The 21,618-nt window shown below is 46.9% G+C and overlaps 1 protein-coding gene across 1 annotated transcript in view; it reads right to left on the minus strand.

Moving 5' to 3' along the window:
- Positions 1-3,105, minus strand: part of PLEKHA6 (pleckstrin homology domain containing A6) — a 137,629-nt gene extending 134,524 nt beyond the window's left edge. The window contains exon 1 of the mRNA XM_030561514.1: positions 2,987-3,105. The gene's annotated coding sequence lies outside the window, so the exon portion shown is untranslated. The remainder of the gene's footprint in view (positions 1-2,986) is intronic.
- Between the last annotated feature and the right edge of the window lie 18,513 nt (positions 3,106-21,618).

Raw genomic sequence — 21,618 nt, forward strand, 5'->3', positions numbered from 1 at the left:
CCAGGGAGGATGGGATCAGCTCCTAATGCCCGGGAGGGGCCTAGAAAGCAAAGGGTGAACCGAGCCACATAGCTACTTCTGAGAGGCTGCCATTAAGGAGGGGGATCTCCCTTGAGGTTGTGAGTAGGGATGCCCCATAGAAAAGAACAGAGCTAGCCCAGAAGAGACAGAGAAGATTGGAGCATTGGGTAGAAGAACCTACTTGGAAAACGAGGATGTGCCAAGTAGTAAGAAATTAAGAGTCCTGGCAAAGGTTGCCCCACCCACCTCATTTTTATTCTGCTGGTCTCAGGTTTGTTTTGTATTAGAGCGGGTAACAATTCACCAGCCCTACCAGCCCATGCACCAGCATTCACAGGCCCCCTCCACAGAGCATCCCAGACTCCACTATTGCGTGGGAGCTTTCCTCCAGTCCTGCCCAGGTGGGCACCTCCTGCTCCCATGAGGCATCTCTAATCTTCGTTTCACCTGGACTAAACAGAATCACAAAGGGCAACGAGATGCTCAGGGGATTTAGAGATGGAGAATTTTGCCTCAAGGCCCAGTTGTTGGCCAGTAGGGGGCCTACATGAAGCAAATTTGCTGGATTCAGTTCAACTCCTAGTGGATATGACCACAGTGGAGACAAGCTGCCCCCCACCCAACAGTCCCATTGTGAGCAAGCTTAGAAAAGGACTGTATGCACCATAGGGGGATGAATTCCCCTTTCACACATCGAGCAAGTGCCACCAGGTCAGGGATGAGGCACAGCAGCAGGGCAAGGCTTGCCTGTACCATGCCTGCTCTGGGGATGGAGAGGCAGGTACTCTTCAGAACTGTCAAGCCAGCTCCTTGCACCAGCATTAAGTTCACAATGCAAAACTACACCACGAAGTAATAGACTTGATGATGCATGCAAAATCAGCCCAGGTGATGAATCAGAACATGTTCCTTGAGGTTTAACAGCAACATACTAAAGCATCACTTGAATGACAGGCTCATAACAATCAGCCAGTATTTATTCCTGCAGCCCATGCACCGTAGAACATCTGCGTGCACTGGCTAGTTACATTCATTTGGGATCTTTAATAACAAATACACATAAATAAGTAAGCATTTACCATGGCTCCTGGCAGAAGAGGAATGTGCTTTTTTCTGTTGATAAGAGAGAGAGGTAAAGACACCAACAATTGGAAGTCTCAGAGACAGGCTGGGGTTTCCTTTAAGTGTCAGACGATATCTCAGACGACATCGATCGTGGTCTGTTTAGGCTGCAGCCTAAGCAAAAGATCTCTCCAGATCTGAGACTAGACCCAACAATGCATGGCTGTAAGGGAAGATATGGATTTGGCCCATTACAAACAAATCGGTAGGCATAGAGGCCTTTCTGGATGTCACTAGACTGTACAATGTGGCCATTTTGGACTTCAGAGGAGCAGCAAACATAGAACCCAGTTCCTCCTGTTCCCAAAGCCCAGGCCTCTGCCTTTTGGGCTAAAGGACAGTCTCCAACCACACTATACAGTAGGACATGCAGCTGAGTAAGTCCAGGTCTGTTCAGTAGAGCCAATGATAATATCTCTTACATTTATACATCCCTTTTGTACTGAAAGCACACACACACAGGAATCACTTCTCCAGCACTGAAATGCAGCCATGGCTGGTGCAGAGCATGACAGCTATTGTTGGCACAGATGCAACACACCAAAACACAAGGTGAAGAAGAATTCTGTATCCCACTGAAACTGCAGGGGAAATTTAGTTCAGCAGAACGTAGCAATCCACATTGGAATTTGGCCAAGACAATGGGTCCCCCCAGCACCCAGTGAAACATGTCAGGGATCTTTACTGAACATAACTGGTCAGGGCTCAGTTTTGCCTGGCACCTTCTCCAGCAACATAGCACCGCTGGGGCACTGGCTACAGGACTGTCTTAGAGGGTAGAGTGCCACTTTCTCAATCACCACCAGCACTCCCTCAGGACAGCGCAGGGACTCCAGTTAGCCCTTCCAAGCAGCATCCTGCAATGAAAGCACATTCTCTATGGGACAGAGTGCAGTCTAATGGCCAGAGAACAGGACCAGGAACTCAAGTTCTAACCCCAGCTCTGCCACGTCACTACCCCTCTATGCCTCACTTTCCCCACCTGGAAAATGAAGAGCCGATCCCTCCCCATTCCCTCACAGATGTGGTGTTACCCCAATCTCACCTGCTGTGCTCTCCCTCTCTCACCATATCCCAGGCCACCTCTCTGAATGTACTCTGTCCCTTTGGACACTGTTGCCTCATGCCTACAGACCTTGTTTCCACCAAAAGGACATACACTCAGAAGGCCATTTGTGCAAAGGCATGGCCCACCCCTAGCTGTTTAGATCCCCTTTTGCTTAAGAAGGGTCCCCAGCACTGGTGGGATGCCAAAAACCAACTGATAGAGACTGACAAGCTCCTTGGGGTGTCATCGCAACAGGGACACAAGATCACTTACAGCCTCATGACAGCCCATCAAAGCCACCTCTAGGGACATTCGTCCACTCACACGCTATATACACACACCCAGGCATGCATCATGAACACACAGAGAGCAGGGGAGCCTCTTGCTGCCCGTGAAGCCAGCTGACACACACCGTCCCCAGGAGCACGGACTGGCTGGCATGTTCAGTCCTGTTTGTGGCAGCAAAGCTCAGTAATATTCATGGCACAGCACAGCAAGACGGCTGTCCAAACAGAAAGGAGGGGAGGGAGAGATGCAGTTCAAGCACAGGCTGCAAGAGACCAGGAACCTGGCATCTCGAAGCCTCCTTGCCAGGCAGATTCCCTGCACTGGAGGAGGGGAGCTCTGCGCTTGAAATATTTATCCCTCGCTCTGGCTATAATTAGCATCCTCTCAGCCATCATGATCCAGGCACCTGCCAGGGAAGCAGCACAGGTCGGGCGCCGTGGTGAAAGCGGTTGTCAGCACAAGACTGTGCGTGATGTCAGCTATTTGAGGCATTAAACAAGGACTCACCGTGCTGCTGCTCCACGTCCCTCCACTCCGTGTGGCTAGATCCCAAGCCATGGTGACCTTTCCTTGCTACTTCCTCCAGCCAGATCCCCTTCTCCTTCCCTGCAGAGCCCCCTGGGGAATGGAAGCTGCTGTCTCTCTCCCTCCCACCCACCCAGATCCCCCCTCCCTCTCTTGCTAGTCACTCATCTCTGTCTCCAGACAGTCACCGGGCTCAGCTAGGCAAGATGCTGCTGCTGCAGAATCCGGCATCCTTCCCTGGAAGCCGGAGCTGGGCATGCTCCATGCACTCCTTAGGGTACTTAAAGGTCACGTGATGCCTGAGCTGTCATTTCCAGCAAGGAGTAAGTAGTAGGGGAGCAGGATTAACTCTGTCCTGGCCCTAGGAAGAGCAGCGGCAGCAGCCACCCGCACAGCTGGGTGACCCCTTACAACCTGCCAGGCCACACAGGTTAATCACTACCATCTCCCGCATGGAAAGGTTGCTAAGGTAGGGGATGGGGCCACACCAGAACCACTGACCAGCGCCCCATCCTGCAGCCTGGACTCTGACGAGTAACCCCACCGCTGTCAGTGAGGCTGCTTGACAGAGTAAGTGCATCAGGACCCATCCCATACAGTGGGGCTGGGGGTGGATTTTTTGGCTAAACCTTTGGGGTTTTCTGCTGCAAATGGTTTTGGTTCGTGACGCAGGGTCAGTTTCGATGACTCTCCCGTCTGGAAGAGAGCTTTGAAATGGTCACCATGCCCCACGTCGACATTTTTGAACAGGAACGTTTCAGTTTTTTGAGTCAAAATTACTTTTTCATTTAGAAATCTGAGCCAGTGAAGACTTAAAGGGATAAAAAAGAAGAGTCACAACCCGTTTCAACTGACGCAAACTCAACAACCTTTTGGTTGGCAAAATTTGAGGTTTCAACTTTTCAGCCTGATTCACGATGGGACGCGTATGTCACTCCTGAAAATGTTCACAGGACAGGAAAACAGCTTCCTGCCCCACTCTCCTGTACTTCACCCAAGGCATGCAGTGCTGTCTCTCCCCAGTGCAGGATGGGCATCAGACAGTGTCTCTTATACATGCCACGCAACTGGGCTCTACCCCTTTCCCTGGGAAACAATTCCCAGCTGGAAAGATTTCTCTATGGGGGTGTCCGTACTTGGGTTCTTACAGTGGTTTTTTTTAATAGCACTCAGCACTGGTTTAACTCAGCTCCCATTAAGTCAGTGGGAGATTTACCACCTATCTCAGGTACTTATCTGGCTCTCATTGCTGTAATATCTGGACGTATTTAATGTATTTATCTACACAGTGCCCCTGTGAGGCAAGGCAGGGCTATTATCCCCATTATACAGATCAGGAACTGAGGCACAGAGAGACCAAGTGACTGTCCCATGGCCACACACTGAGTCTGTGGCAGAGCAGGGAATTAAACCCACATCTCCCAAGTCCTAGTCTAGTGCCTAACCACTGGGCCATCCTTTTATCGATTCCAAAGGCGAACCCTGCTGACAATGTTGAGTGCTTCTGAAATCCTGTGCATATCCAAGATCTAACATGTTACTATAACAGCATTATAGAGCCTAGGCTGCAGCTTAGGGTTAAAACCCTGCTGGGGAAAATGTTGGCAGGTTGTCCACATTCACTTCTGTCCCAGTGCTCCCAATTACACCCCCAGCAGCAGCAGGGAACACAATCAGGGGGGTTATTTGAAGACTTAGCTGCCTCTGGGGAAGCAGCTGCCCAAGGCCACGCTGGGTTTGGCTTGGGGTTGCTAGGAAAGGCGGTCTCTAAGGAGCACAGCCTAGAACATCTGGATGTCCAATTATTGATGCAGCATGGACATCACCGTGAAGGGGAACTGGTAACAGGCTGATAGGAGGGAAGAGAAGCTAGAGAAGCAGTTAGACAGACTCGTCCTCAGCAGCCAGACACTCTACAGCTAACTTTCAGCACAACCCTGAATGGGCACAGGCCTCTCTAGGACACTGATTAACCAGACTGTCTGGCCACAGCTGTTCATTGTTGTCCTGTTTGAGCAATAAGAACCTCACAGTACCTTGCTGAGCAGAAGGGTGAGACACCAAGATCCTGGCGCTCAGGGCTGCATTTCAGAGCCAGAGATTTTCTGATCAACGGGAGGGTGGATGGAGAGTTCTTAACTCAAGAGGGTCCCTTGCTGGTGCAGGGGCCTGGCACACAGCACTGCCTGGTTCACCCTGCCCTGTCGGGGACCACAATGTTAAGGAATGTCACCATGCCAAGGAGGTGCAGGAGGCAGTAGAAAGAGAGACTATTCCCTCCCCCCTCCAGCAGTGCAGGGCTCTCTGGTGCTGGGAGCATGGGCAGAGCAGAGCCAGAGATGTAGCTGGCACAGGGTGGGGGTGGGTCACAGGTTCTCTGAAAAGAAAAACACCCTTGATCCTCTAATCCCTGTTAGCCTGAAGCTTTAGGGGCTGAGAAGGGATTGGCTTTCACTGAATTCCCTGCCCCACATCTCCAAACCCCTCCCCCACAGGCAATGGGCTGAGGACCCAGGTTAACCCCCTCCCTGCCAGGCTTGCCACTAGTAGGGCTAAAGTGACCTTGGACCGACAGCACTGCTAATGAATAGCTAGGTGCAGGGCCTGCTGCTTTAGGGTTATACCAGCACCATCCTGGGGCATGCCTAAGCCTTCCAGCCCGAGTCAGCAGACTAAGGCGAGCGCTCTAAAACATCTGTGTAGACAGTGCGGGGCTCGGGCTGGGAGGAGCTCAGGCCCTGAAGCCTAGGGAGGGGCGAGCGTCAGAGCTCCAGCCCCAGCTTCAAATACGGCTAATTTTAGAGAGCCAGCTGAGCCCTAGTCTGTCTACCCAGGATGAAAGGCTCACGCCAACATCCTGTGTAGGCTTATCTTTTGCTGTCCCTTCCCCTGTTCCATCCACTCTCTCTTCCCCCTCCACCCAGCTCGCCCATCACTGACCTCTGACAACAGCAGGCCCCATAGTCCCACCGTAAGTGTGGCCTTGTCATGCAGCCCTCTCCCTCACTACCAAAAAGCCCTGCTCCCCACCCACTCCACAGCCCAGGCAATTCTAGGGGCCCAAAGCCAGTAAATGGGAAAATGTCAAGGGCAAAAGCAATTGGCAAGGCAGACTGTTCTTATGGCAGGGCAAGATACATCACAGCCACGCGCAGAGGAGGAAAAGGGATATGCCAGCATAAGGGACCAGGGAAACTTCACGAGCACCCCTGCATCGGCACTAGCGTTTGGAGGGGCAAGGGGCTTGGCGTAGCTCCTGACAAGAGTCAGCCCCCAGCTGGGTGCTGTTTGAATCCCTTATCCCTCACCATAGTGGGAGAAGCCTTAGCCCACAGGCTGGTGGTCAGTTCTAGAGCCCCTGTGCCTAGGGCCCCTGCTGCCTGCTCTGGGCACAAAAGGGCCCTTCTTTTGGGGGGCACAATTCTGATGAGCAGAGCAAGGCGAGGCAGCAAGAGGGGAAAGCGCTTTCCCCTCACCACCTCCATGCCCGGAGAGGAGTCCAACCCTCCAGCCGGCACGAAAGGCAATGGCCAATGCTCCCTTCCTTCCTAGAGGGCCAGGCTGACCCAGGGGCTGGAGCAGACAGGGCACTGGGCAGGGAGCGATTTCACAGAGCCAGTCACACTAAAATGGTGGCTAAGGACCAATATAGTAGCCCCGGTGCTAAGCTGCTCACTCTTACCACCCACCGCCCTCCCCCCTGCACCAAACACCGGCACCAAAAGACACTCAATCAAGATTCTGCCCAACATGCATTTTACCATGGAGGGTTGCGCCTCACATGTGTGGACATGTGAAGGGCACACACACACGTGCACACACAGACCTCTAAAGCTGCACGTTGTGCATTTCCTGCACATTTTGGCACCACCTCGTGGGAATCTGTTGTAAATGCGGCCACATCGACAGCACCTTGCATTGCAGAGCGCTTTGCAGGGAATATGCAGATTGTGTGGAGAGCAGCAGGCAAACAGAACTACACAGAGCACAACAGACTGGAAGGGTGGCACGGGAGGAAGCTCTAGCCAAGGCACCTGGGCAAACCCTCTGCTTACTGCAAGTGCTGCTTTATTACTGGGTAGCTCCTAGGAGCCCAATCAAGGCTCAGAGCCCAGCAGGACTGTGTGCTGCACAAGCAAGTAACAGAAGACAGTCCTCTCCCAGAGAGAGTATGATCTAGGCTGCTAATCAGCCACCTTAGGATTTTTGATCTCTCGAGTTATTTATTGCATGCACTCAGTGCTGTGACTTCTGTGCACTCCGAGGCCACTCCGCAGAGCAGATAGGACCACGGTGTAGAGATCTCCTCGGAAACGCCAGCCACACAGTAAGCTGGAACTCTGCTTAGTGCCTTCGCAGAAAGGAAGGCTGAACCAAGTGCCACTGGAGCCATAATCCGCCCATCTGGGGCATCAGCATCCTTTCCACAGCAACCCACTGCAGAGTCACAGACAAGATGGCCCCGATTTAAGGCAGGAAGTGAATCAGGGAGAAAGCAACACCTCCCACCCCAGAAAAAAAATCGTAGAGGGGAAAAGTCCTATGGAATGCAACAGGGAAGAAGCCAACACAGTTCTGGGAAGGGTACAGTAGGGCCAGATCCTCAGCTGGTGGAAATCAAAGGAGTTGTGCTGATTTACCTAGGGTGCAAGCTTTTGGGCAGGAGCGTCCTTTTGCTCTGTGTTTATACAGTGCCGAGCACCATGGGATCCTAGGCCATGGCTGCAGCAACACAAATAATTAACAATCGTTTCCATTGGCTGAGGATCCAGCCCATAGGACTGGAGAGCCTGTCCAAGGTTTGGTTTAAAACCCCGCTGTAGCAGCGACAGAATTCTGTGTAGGGTGACCAGACAGCAAATGTGAAAAAATCAGGATGGGGGCAGGGGATAATAGGAGCCTATATAAGAAAAAGACCCAAAAATCAGGACTGTCCCTATAAAATCGGGACATCTGGTCACCCTAATTCTGGATTTGGTTCTCTAGGAGGATCCAAAAATACTAGAGAAAGTTCTTACTCAGCAAGGCTTTTCCCTAAGGGAAGAGCCTATTTTCATGCAAATAGTGCTGGATACAGGATGGTCTGGGCTGGTTGTTTTTGCCTGCGATGTTGCAGAGCCCTCTGAAGTCCCTGCTAGAAGCATTGGCGTCTGAAATAACAGTGGCACAGGGGACTCTTCTCAATGCATGGGAACCAACCCTGAATGTAGTCCCCAGTTCCTCCTGACACGAGCTCTCTCAGCAGATGCTGGGACTGACTCAATGGGAAATCTCACAGCTTATGCATCTAAGATCAAAGCTGGTGCTGCACCAGCCCTGTCTCCTGGACAGAGGGATAGTAGGGGGTGTCTGCTTCAGATGCAGCCTCTCCAGAAGAAGGGATCCTAGCTGGTTGGGAGGGAAATTCGGCTATCCATGGATGTGCCCGGTTGCAGAGCCTATGACCCGAGTCACCGCACCTGCCAGAGTGTAAGCTCAGCCTATGGCTGGGCAGGCTATAGAAATTTTAGGATAGATTCTCAGCCGTTATCAGTGTACCTCTGCTGAAGTCAATGGAGCGATGCCAATTTACCCTCTGTGTGGATTTGGTGGGTGGTGTGGGAGGAGTTTGCATTGGGGAAGGAAAGACACAAGACAATGCCAATTCCAGCAGGCCTCATCTATAGACCCCGTCATCCATGGAGCAAGTTGGAACCCAGCCAAAGTAGTGAGTGGGCCGGACCTGACAGGCTGGAATTAGCCACTGGGACTGCAGCCAGGGTTAGCTACTGAAAAGACCACACCGGGGTCTGGGAGAGCTGTGGGCGGTGCCCAGCTGGATGAGTGCCAAGCCCCATCCCTCCTCAGCAACAACTGGCTCCAGGAAATCTCCTGTTTAAGAGATATGAAACCCCTAAGCCTGATGGGAGGATTTTGCTGATTGCAGCAGGTAATTTAGGCCTCTGAAAGGCATTGTCTGGGTATATAAGGACAAGGCACCACACGCTGCTATCAAGTCTCTGCCTAGTTTCCGACAGTGCTAACACAGGTTCCATTCCACTGCTTGTAGCAACACTGGGAGCTCTGCCATAGATGGGGTTTTGGCTGCTACCCTCCCTTTCAGCATTGTCCTTTAGTCCCACTGAGGGCAGGTGCAACTGACTCAGTGCTGCCGAAGCAATGCATGATCTGAAGATAGCAATTGTCCACCCAACTCCACACCCCCACCCACTCACCCCCCTACCAGCACATCGGCGTCTGAAGCAATCCTACCCACAGCATAGCTGCATACAGTGCACAATGAGCTATCAAACATTATAGCAGTGTCAGCCCCACCTGCCCTTCCAACATTTTCAGCCAGGGCAGTAATCACCCAATAGTTCTGCCCTCCCAGTTTATACCCACTCCTCCAGCCCAGAAAACAGTTAAAGGCATTTGCATAGGGAGAAGAGGTGAGAGCAAATAGCTCCTAAAGTTAGCAGACAGCAGAAACAACAACAAAAACCCTCCCACTTACTTGATGAAATATATGGCCCCCTGGCGTGTGGTGCCTGTCTCCCAGCCTTTGGGCATGTCTGAAAAGATACAACAGCAAAAGCAGACATCATTCATCTGTTCAAGAGCGGAACTCTCTGTTGCAGGATATTATGGATGCCGTGTTTAGCTTATTACCTTTCAAGAAAGCACTTATTTGAATAAGAATATCTTCTGCAGTTACATTAGGCAGGCTCAAAATTATTCCAGGATACCAGCCTTTGGAGGACAAACTGATTGACAGCTAAGCTCAGAGAAGCTTCCCTCACATGAGATATTATTGCACAGTTAGGTGCAGTCTTTCCACTTCTCCCACCCATCACTGGTCACTGTTGAGAAAGGGGAGGGACCAGGTAGACAACAAGCTAGTTCTTGGGAGGCAGGAGGTGAGGTACCGGAATAGAAGGGCCACTGAGACAGTTCCGGTCTGACAACTCTGTGTGTTCCCAAGTTACAAACCAATTACTATGCACCTGGAATGCTGCATCTCAGGAAATTTCAGCTGAAAGTGACCCATCTTGACACCCTCCCTGCCAACCCAGGCTGATTTAGAAATTACAATCCACATTGTTTTTAGCTCTTCCCCTACGTTTTTACAGAGACCTGCTGAAGCGCACAGAGGACAGCAGCACAGAAGTAGATTCAGGGACACCGTCAACTCATTTGTTCATATGCTCACAGCATTTCCAAGGACCTAGTGATTTGGGCCCCTGCCCTCAAACTTGAGACCCCGTAAAGAGATCCAATTTTCAGATAGTGCTGAGCACCCGCCCTCAGGAAATTAGGCTCCTTTCAAGTTGAGCCCAGTTATGTTCCCTGTGTGTGTGCCGTGAAGTTACATAAAAACAAATACTCTTGCCAGAAGGTTGCAATGTAACGTGACTTGATTTCTTAGAATTCAGAACGATAACACATAAGAACCCCAAACCAAAGACACACAAAAGCTGGCTGCACTCTAAAACAGAGAGGCACAACTGACTGACACCTTACACTTGCTCCCAGGCTTCACTGCAGAGCCCCCATAGGATGCAAGCAGGACCAGGGAACCCTTACTCCCCACATTCAAAGAGACAACTTGCAACTCCCACAATCTTTAGTATACCACAGCCCACCCACTCCCCTTTGGAAACCCCGTGGGTGTGTGCACAGAGACAGAATCAGTGTCCCTGAACTGCAGCAGAACGTTGCAGACCATTAGAAGCAGAACAGTCTGTGAAGCTAATTTAGTTTTCACCACTGAAGCTGCAAGCTGACTTCCAGTATTTCACTCAGATTGGTTTAACTCTTGTTCCCAGCCAGTTTTGCTCTCTGGCTCCCTCACCTAGCAATCCGATGCTAGCATGTCTGGGTTCCCAGCAATAGAAGGAATCAACCCCCATTTTCAACAATTTGAGGGCTAAAACTAGACAACAATTCACATTAGCTCTTGGAAGAGGTTGCTAGTATCCGCGTAAGGAGCAAAGTGTACTAACCCCTTCATCCCTGGATTGTTTACAAGATAGCTCTAGAGGGGATAGTCTAACGCTGTCAGCTGCAGGATGTTCTATTAACTGTGCAGAGGGGGAAGGGGAAACACATGTGACCAAGGGAGCAGCTGCAATCATGATGACATTGTCGGCCATTAGCAGTTTCAGCAGGCTTGTTCCTTACCTGTGCTGGCAAAGTGCCCACTCTGGATGGGGGATCCAGTGCCTGGGTGCACCCAGCTGGTAGATTTTGTCTCATCACTGTGAGGGACAACAAACAATGTCAGAACATGCACCTGACTCTGAGGAGGACTCCCATCCTGGCTTCCCAAATACATCACATCTGTCTGGAGGAGGGGTAGGTGCTCGCCCTGCTGCTTACAGAGAGGAGCTTTACAAGGGCCCTCTTCTTTCGGCCCCCAGTAGCATGAATGAGAGGCAGAAGGGAGGTCCTGAAGATCATGGATAGGGCTGGTCTACAGTTTCCTCAAAGGGCTTGCCAGGCAACAGATCCTATCAGTGGCTGCACTATGGAGGGACTCCACTCCTTCCAATAGTTGTGCCAGGCTTCGGGGAACGAGAGAAGGAGCATCAGCCGGGTCACCCCTGAAGTCCTCTCAGGCAGTGAAATAAAAGGGGAGGGAAAATGAGGAATAAAAATGCCTGAGGTCTGTGTAGGGTCAGGTGTGGAGGCATCAAGAGGACTAGTAAGAACTGGGGTAGGCCCCTAACTCCCACAGCCCCCAGAAGTTCAGTTACCCCCTATGCTTGGCCACAATCCCCCTCTTCTCCTCTGTGCCATTCCTTCTGCCTTGTCCCCCTCTCTCCCAGCTCTTCTACCAAGCCCCCTTTCCCACCAATGTCCACACACCACCTGGCTCAGAACATGTACTAGGTTGTGGAGGGGGGAGATAAAAAAAACACACGCACACTGCAAGTAGGAAAACAAAGAGAGCCAGCTGAACGTACTTGATGAAGAAGACTCGCCCGCCTTCACACACTCCATATGTCCACCTGCCAGGCAGGTCCAGCCAGTCAATGTCATCAGTCATGGAGCCCCCCATGCTGCAGGATGCCAGCAGATGGAGAGAAATCCAAAGCCACCCAACTCAGAAGTCAGACCTTCCCTGTGGTCAGCCACCCCCACCTAAGTGCTCTTTGCAAGGCAGGGCTGGAGGGAAAAGAAGGCTGGCTGCTGCTTAGTACCTAGAGAAACCCTCTCCAGCCAGTCCCACCAGGAGACAAATGCTTGTTCAGTTCAGACCTTCCAGTGAGATTCTGTTTACTGCAAACAGCTGGGAGGGGGGACCCATAAATTTAACCCTGTCAGAGACAACCTGCTGCTTTGCCCAAGACCTGGAGTACACAGGATATTCCTGCAGCACCAGCTCTCTGCATAACTCTTAGGGCTAGTGCATAGCCACTTCCTTTACCGCCTACTTTATTTAATTACCATCAATTAACTCATGAGTGTGTAATTATGAAGTCTTCATTCCCTTCTCCTGTTAACATTAAACACTGTCAAATTCTTCTGCTCTTCAGATCTCAAAGCCAAATGGAGGCAGTATGCTGGGATCGTTATTATACACAGTAGTATCTGGGCTGTCCAACGGGTATTTGCTCGCTCTCTTCACAGCCATCAATTAAACCTCTTTTAAAGGGGATAGGTGGAGTTTGGGTGGCACCTCTTACAGTATCAGGGAAACAAGATGATCCCAAGTGGCTCCACCTCTGCAGTACTTTTCAAAACCCTTGATGGCAAGTAGGGGGAAGATTCGTTTTGAAACATTGCCTTAAAAAGTTAATGCAACAAATGAAGTCTACTCTCTCCAAATGAGTGGGACCGGACAGGGCTGCTTCAGCGAAAGGGAGCTCCCTGCTCAAACTGTGGGGAATGGAGCTTGCCTAAAGCCCGAGAGAGGGATATTTCAATAGCTCTTTGAATGACCAGGAGTGACAAACACATCTGATAAGTCACAGTGTAGCAATGAGGAAATGGGTGAGGTTGGTTTTGGTTTAGTCAGTCCTTGGGTGATGGTTTCACACGGCACCATGCTGGTGGGTTGGCTAGGCTAATGTCGGGAATAAAAAGAAGGATGGCATTACGATTAAGGCATTACCCTGGAAGGTCTGGTTCCATGTGACCTTTCGTAAGTCACTAGGCCTCACTACAGCAACAACCACCTATGTGTGACTTTAGACACATGAGCAACCCTGTTGAAATTAATACCATTACTCATGAGCCTAAAGTTAAGCATGTGCTTATGTGATTGGGGCTTTAGTCACTCTCGGCCTAAGTTCCCCATCATTAAAATAGGAATAATACTTCATTTGTCCCACCCTATGACTGCAAGAGTGAAATCCCAGCCCCATTGACTTCAGTGTGGTCAGGATTTCACCCTAAATTCTTGGGGGGCAGGGATTGTCTCTTACTGTGTGGCTGTACACCACCCGGCACATAGGGGTCCAGGTCTCAGCAGCATACCATAATAGAAATAATCAATAGGGTGCCTTCCAACCCAGATGATTTTAGATTTGTAGACAAGGTGCTACAATAATTTAAATAGTGAATAATCATAATAGACAGCAAAGGATTGGAGCTTAGATCTGATGCACAAAAGGACAGTGCGTATTGTCACTTTTAGGGGATGCTTCTAATGGAAAGACTCCTAGAACGACAGCAGCAGGGGTGACTCAGCCGCTGTTTCTTTTTATCCTGGGATCTGGAACATGTGGTTTCAGACCAGGAACGGATTCTGTGATCTGTTTGGCCACGTTAAATAGTTTCAGTCTTTTTCAAGAGATGAGGACAGAATAATACAGTTGGCTTTTGGACAGGGATTGGGGGTTTGAGCTGGTTTAAGTGAAAAAAAAAGTTTTAAAAGTCAAATGTAGCAAGAGATCTGTTCATAAACTCCCCTAATCCTAGCTGAAGCTCACTCAGGTTAAAAATCACATTTTTCAACCCCAAACTTCTCTCCTCACCAGCTTGAGCCTGCAAACATACACAGCCATAACTTTACTTATGGGAGCAGCCTCAGTAACTGGAATAGGGCTCCCCACATGTGCAAGAGCACACTTGTGCATAAGAGTTTGCAGGCTCCCTAATGCCCTATTCCAGCAAACTGTTCTGGACAGGCAAAACCTCTATGCGCACAGGGCACCCGATTTAAGCTAACAGGGGTCAATCTGGGCAGAGGGGTTTGCCCTGATGGCATGGCTTCCTGAATCAAGGGCCAAACTCGTTACATTTATTTTTCTGCAATTGAGTAAACTTTATGCATGATATAGGTACCTAGGAGATGACAGGAAGAAGCAGTGTCCATCACTACTCACAGTGCAGTCACAGGATCCTGACCCAGGTCCTCATCCTGCAAACACTGATGTACAGACCTAACACTGAACATGGTGTGAAGTCCCACTGATTCAATGGAACTGTAAGAAGTTAAACACAAGCATAAGGGTTTGCAGGATCAGGGACCATGTGGGATAAGCTCATCTGATCTTAAAAAGAGTCTCTTTTTTCCCTTGGTAATTCTCCCAGGGAAGCTGAATCTCCCTCAGCCGACACCCTCTGGGTCCTTTTCCCCATGTACTCAGGGGAAATGCCTATGGCAATTATTAGGAACTTGCTAATCAAATATTACCATAAGGAACCAGCATGAGCTGTTCCGGACTCCAGAGTACATAATATGTGGGTTTTTGGAGGGCTTTAATACACTCCTTGCCAAGAATCCAGAGCTGCTCCAGGCTCTGTTTTGTCAGGTTAATAAATCAACTTTTGTTACTTTCCACAAGAGATTTTTTTCCCCTTCTTTATTTCTTAATCCAATGGAAACTCAAGAGGAAAATACCAGCAGGGTGTTGGGTTTTTAAAAAACCTTTCTTAAACGTTCCTTCACCAAAAATGCACAGCTTAGGAAGTGAACAGGCATACAGATGCACCATACAAGCTACTGTTGTGATGACAAGACTTTGCACTTATCTGCAGCACATCCGCGGAGGCTTTCAAAGCACTTTGCAGATATACATCTATCAAACATCACAACCTTCCTGGCTGATAGGTCTGATTACTGCCCTTTTGACAGATGGAGAAATCAAGGCGCAGAGAGGTGAAGAAACTTCCTGGAACATCTTGAGAAGAGAACCCAGGAGTCCCAATTCCCCTCTTTCTCAGAGAGCTTCACCAACGGACTCCCAGCTAAAAAGATCCAAATCTGTTAAGACTATGACAAATGCAGGAAAACCCAAGAGATATAGAGAAAAGCTGAGTTAACTCACGCAGCTTTCCTGGCATAGGCTGGTGTGTTTTGTGACCTTGACATTACAGTACTAAAAGTGTCTGTCTGGGAGGAGGGTGTAGGGAAAAATGCGTGAATGACATTAATAGTAGGCCACGTCAGGGTGAGGTGCAGTCCGAAAAGGAGGAGACTTGCTGAGCATCCCTGTGCATAAGGAGGAGCACTGGCAATCACAGCTTATTTTTAAAGGAAAGGATGGGTGCTCAGAAATGATGTTCTGCCAATTAGTTGCTATCTGTCAGCTGGTGAGAAATCCAGTCTGTAAGGTACTGTTTCTGTACTGAGGCCTCTTCCCAGCCAAGTGTACTTGGTGCAATCCAGTTCTGGTTTAGGGGCTGGAGCCAGCTGTAATGAGGTTTGTAATACAAGTGGCTAGACTGACCACTGATTAACTCTAGATAATGCTAAAAGCCTTCGCTTGCAGAGATTGCGAAAGCAGTGTGGCGTGCGGCTAGGTTTAAAAAAAAGGAAAAGGGGGCAATGCAATCTACTCATTCTAGGTCACTCTTTTAGGCCAAAGTACCTTGAAAAGGCCTGTGATAGGTGGAGCACTGATGTTATACACACATGGGTACAGCTTAATGGTTGAAGAGTTAAGTAGGAAATTCCTACCGTCCTTGGAACCACAGATTCAAACTGGCAGGGTAAACTTAGCCCTTCATCCTTCTGAGGCAGATAAACCAAATGCTCTGAGGTTTATTTTATGCAAGTCTTTCAGCTGGGACCTTGACAACTAAGATTCCAGGAATTTTAAAGATGCACAGGACTTAGTTCTGTATGGGAAGGAGCCACCCACCTTTGGCCCAAGTTCCTTTAGCTATGCAGTGCTACTGGCTAGTCTCAACCCCAGAAATGCATAAAGCACTGGGAGCTCCTTGCAGATAAACGTGTAGACATAAAATATATCCAGGCTGTCAACCATATGATGAATGCATAGTGCAATATAAAACAGAAAGAAATAGCTAGTAGCCTTTGTTGACTGTGTGAGTGTGTGCGCGCGTGAGAGAGAGTCAACAAAGGGTACTGGCTATTTATTTCCATTAAGATCAAATCCATATTACCTCAGTAACACCCTCAGCACTGTATGGTGGCCATAATGTAAAACACACACCTCAGAATACCTTTGCTCACAGTAACCCTTGATGGAGTTTACATCTCTTAACAGTATCAGAAAGACTATGCTGATCAGAGGAATAAGTCACAACCAGACACCTGTTTATAATCTGCGCTTCAATAAAGGAATTCTAGCACCACCTTCTGGACAAAAGATTTTCTTCTCCTAATGGAAATTCTACACCAGAACTAGTTTGTCAGGAAGATATTTTCAAGAGGTCCAGCGGAATGCATCGATAAGGTGTTTATAAGGGGGTTCTAGCACATCTCAGTAATACACTATTAATTGTACAATAGGATTAAACCCAGGGAATTGGCCCAATTCAAGCTTAAATAATAATTCTTCCTATCTAATTTCAAGTGAATCTACACTAGCAATTTATTCCACCATGACCGCTTCTCTCCCTTAAAAATCACTCTAGTTCTTCTCATGCAGTTTGGTTACTCTGTTCAACCTCAGAGATATGGCTCATTCAACCACCTATGCAATTAAACTACTCTACAGAGCTTGAAACATGTTGGGGATCATTGAGAAGGTAAATTTAGAAGACTGGTAAGTTAGCTGAAAGGTCACATGTAATTGGCAATATAGAAGGCCATGCATTATAATTAATAGAGCAGGGAATAGAGAGTCTGGAAACTTGATTCTAGAGCGAACTTTGCCACCAGCTTGCTTTAGGACCTTGGGTAAGTTATTTACCCAGCTGTGCCTTGGCTTTCCCATCTGTAACATGGGGACAATGATATTCATCCCTCTGAGATCTTTGGATGGTAAGTTCTAGCTAAAGGGAAAGTATAATTATTGCATACTCCTGTTTGGATTGTTAATGACTTAACATTTAACATGTTGAGCAGTATCATTGCTGCAAACCCCTCAGTTGATCCTATTGTGCTTTGCTGAAAGCTGTAGAACATTAAACACAGGGAGAAAACGTAGGTTGGCATAATGGAGTCCACGTAACTTCATTCTGAGCTGATGTCCAAACAGCCTTTTACTGGCAAGTATTACCACCCCATATGATAATTAAGAAATTGTTTCTCTGTTTGTTCTAATATGTCTCCATCCCCGAATTTACACAATGCTTGTCACCATGGCATTTGGGATCCTCCACAAGTTGTGATGCCTCATAGCATATGAAAGGGTATCATTGTAAACCTGTTCCCCCACCCAGAGCCTCACAGTACAAATCCCAATCCCTAGTGTTTCTCTGACTCTAATACAAATCCTATCTTTTCTCTGGGAGAAGAGTAGGCTTAAGCCTGAGAGTTGGCCAACAAAATCATTGCTAAGAAGTAATCTTCTTAAAAGAGAAAATTTAAAATAAGCAGCCCTGGTCACTGATACAAAGTAAAATTATACTAAGTATAAATACAGTGGAAGCCCCTTATCCTCTCTCCCACCCCAGAAAGCTTCATTCTGAGAAATTTCACCGGAACAGAGATTGCAACCTGTTCATTAAGATGCATTCCAATTTGGGACTTGCATCCAATTTCTCTATACACAGGGTCACTGTTTTCACAATAAGAGGGCTCATGTCTGTATAAATTGTGTGTGTTCGTTTTTGTGAAGCTCCTCAACTAAACAATAACTACATTTTAACAACAGAGGCTTAGTTCTGGCTTCAGTTCCCAGCTCTGCTACAAATTGTGTGTGTGACCATAAACAAATTGCTTAATCTCTCTGTGCCTCACATCTGCTCCGCACACAGAAGCTGCATCTGTTTAAATAAAATTGGTTTGCAAACAGATTTAAACTGTCACAAACATGTTACAGGTGGACGCACCTTTGCTTATTTTGTCTTTACAACCGACATAGCAGATTTACGAACAAGTTAAACTGCTGAAAAGAGTTGTACATTGACAAGTCTATTCTCCTAGGGGCTTGCACAGGTTTAACAAAATCAATTTCAAAAACCAAGCTCTCTTTATACTGGTGCAAGTTTGTGTCAACAAGGCCTCAGTTCCTCATCGATAAAATTAGGATAATAATCTCTCCTTTCTCCCATCCTCAACCTGTCTTGTGTATTTAAATTATAAACTGTTCAGGACAAAGACTCTCTTACTATATGCATGTACAGAATTAAGCACAATGGGACCCGGACCTTAGTTGGGGCTTTGCATGCAACCTTGATACAAATATATATTGTATAGGAACTTCTATATACAACTTAATACAAATAGATATTTTATAGTTAAAATAGGAACTTCTATAGGAATTAAATCCCTCAATTAAAGGAACACCAATTTAAAATCACACCTCTCTGAAAACTGTTCCACCTACTATCGCAGCATCTAACATTACAATAACAAAGACTGGGGATGGAATTTTAGACATTTGACAGCATTCTGCATACAGTTAGTTTCCCCAAGCTTTATTTTTTTCACACAGCTGTAGCAGACAGAAAAAGGGCGTTGCATGCAAGATGTCCTCAAACAACTGGGCCAACTGGAAAGTAGCAATTGTTTTTATTACCAACAGTCCTGTCATTACGTGCTGTAGCATCAGGCAGCACTAACAGATGGATGCCTGCTACTAATGGTTTCTTGTGCTTCTTTCTCCAAAGGGAAATGGTCAGCTTTTACAAGGGGTTTTTTTTTGTTTTTTTTTAAATTGTCATCTCCCAGTTGGTGAAACCACCAACCAGCCAGGAGCTGATGTAACCTGAGCTCCTTTCACAGTAATAGCTGATCAGTTCTACAGAGTGGATAAAAGGTGCCAATGGAAATTTTCCTGAATTCTACTCATTAGGATCCAGTCATTGTGCCTTCCCCCTTCCTCCATCCACATGGGGGATTTTCTGAGGAAACTTGTTCTTCGGTAGGGCAAAACTATATATAACGTGTAGTAATATCAAGCAATGCATAAATGGAATTTGGTGTTGATAGAGCTGATTGTAACAATAGCAGCTAGCATATTTACTCCGTGTGTCAATTATTCATAGCTGCTTGTTTGTCATTTTACTCCTGTTAGGCCTGTGGAGATGATACAGAACTAAAGGACAGAAAAAAAAATGTATACTCTGCCTAACATCAGCTAAATTCAAATTGCAGCCTCTTTAGTACTAATAAAGTAAGAAGCAAAAAGTTACCGAGATTTTCACATTCCAGCTTGCAACTAGATGTGCTGGCAAACAGGACAAAAAAAAAAAGCTTTTGACTTGTGAACCAACTAAATTCTATTTTCAGCTAAATGGGGTACCCTAGAGTGTTGATTTTTATTCATTATCTGGACCATAAGACAGACCTTAGACATTTGAGAAAGGGGTTAAAACAGCTTTTCAGAAAAAGATAATTTATTGTAAGAATATGTGGAGACAATAGCTTTCAGACATTTGATAAGTTATTAGTGATTAACTCAAGTATTATTTCCAAGGGTTTCAACAAGCCGAGCAGGATCTCTCTCATTGCCTAAGAATGATAATGTTCCTTCTAAGCACTTGTTATGGAAACAAGTTCGGCAATCTTGGTTCAAGAGAGATCAGGGAGAGCTGTGGGTTCAGACTCAGGTGCATTGACTATGCTGTGAGGGGGAAAATAAACACAGTGCTACCCACAGTAATGCCTGGCCCTAGCTGTCATTAATTCCTCATATTTGTTGCTACTGACTTGAAATTGAAAATCAAGTCAAATTTTAAATCTACTGTTTTCTGAAACACTGCCTCTAGAACGACCATTGAAAGGTCCATTTTTCAAAAGCACCAAGCTCCCGTGAAACAGTTACGACAGTAGTCTGCTGTTAGAAACGGTCAGCCAATTGTGCGGTGCAATTGTCTGAATGTCCATCAAGGCTTTATACTGACGGTTCCATTGTCTGCAGATTGCAAGGCCTGTCAGAGAAAGCACCAACTGCATCAGGCGACATTAGCTCCAAGCAGGCCATGTTTACAAAAAAAAGGAGGCACTCAAAGAATAGAACTGACCACAAGATGGCAATGAAGAACAGAGCGCCATCTGCCTACTTAAAGCTCCAGTGCACGGAAACCTGCCCCATATCCCTACTCACACCTGCCAGTTCACCAATCACTGAAAAGTGCACAAAGCAGATTAAAATGGTTATTACACCCATACAGCTGCAGCAATAGCAAATACTAATCTGCACTATTAAGAGATCTGCTTAGCAAGAGACATTACATACCAATAAATTATGCTCTCAACATGAAGATCAGTGAGGTAACTGATACTGTAAGATATCATGAAAGTTTTTACTTGTACTGTAATCCCATGTTCCTGCGTTGCTAGGCTTGTCCTCTTCCAGGCACTAACATCTGCTTCCTCAATTTATTTCTACACTTTGGTTTTGCATTTCCCTCATAACACATTCCAAACGAATATTACTACTCTTTGCATGAAGCGGTGAGGGCTCACTTCCATCTTTATGAGAGATAATGCAAAAATGGCAGTTATTTGAAGCCTTTAATACAAACATTGGAATCTGTCATATTAATCCTTTAGATAATTTATTTTACTAATGAGCATAAACCCAACAATTTTTTAAACCACTCTTCACAGCAAATTTTTCAGAACTACAATATTTAGCATTCTATGCTGTTGCTTCTTTAAAACAATTAGATCCTTCCTATGCTATAGTGACCAATTGTGCAGTCTATATTCAAGATGGAAATCTCTTAATTCAATTGACTTAAGTAAAGCTTTCATTCACTAAATAGTAGAAGTCTCAAATCTGATGCATGATTTACATAGTAGGTGCATCACTTGATTTTATATATTCTATTCTGCTGCCAACAGTGCTCTGTTGCCCTTTTAAGAAAACTGCAATTGTACACAATTGTGATTTTTGCACTGCCATCTTCATGAATACTTACCTAAAAAACATATTGTACATTTGAATATATCATTTCATTGTGGTGCATCATGCCCCCTCCCCCACAAAATTTTTTTTTCCATAACATTGTCAACTGGCTCCCCTTTTATGTGTAACAACATATTTTCCCTTGATCTATAAGAAATTTGGACTCATGAGCACGTTTGCATAAAATGGATACACCATCTTTTGGAAGGGGAAAAGAAATCAGTGACATGGGCTGGTAGTACCATGGATTAGGTCTCCTGGTGAAACACATACAGAAGAAAGAAAACGAACTTAAGGCAGTGATGCCAGAAAGCAACACATGGAAAACATTAGAAGTGATTCTAATTTAAAGCAGCATTAGATGTTTAGCTCATGAAACAAAACAAGTCTCAAGTAATAAAATTCCATGGG

Source organism: Gopherus evgoodei, chromosome 4 (assembly GCF_007399415.2).
Source record: "Gopherus evgoodei ecotype Sinaloan lineage chromosome 4, rGopEvg1_v1.p, whole genome shotgun sequence".
In the NCBI taxonomy this organism is placed as follows: domain Eukaryota; kingdom Metazoa; phylum Chordata; order Testudines; family Testudinidae; genus Gopherus; species Gopherus evgoodei.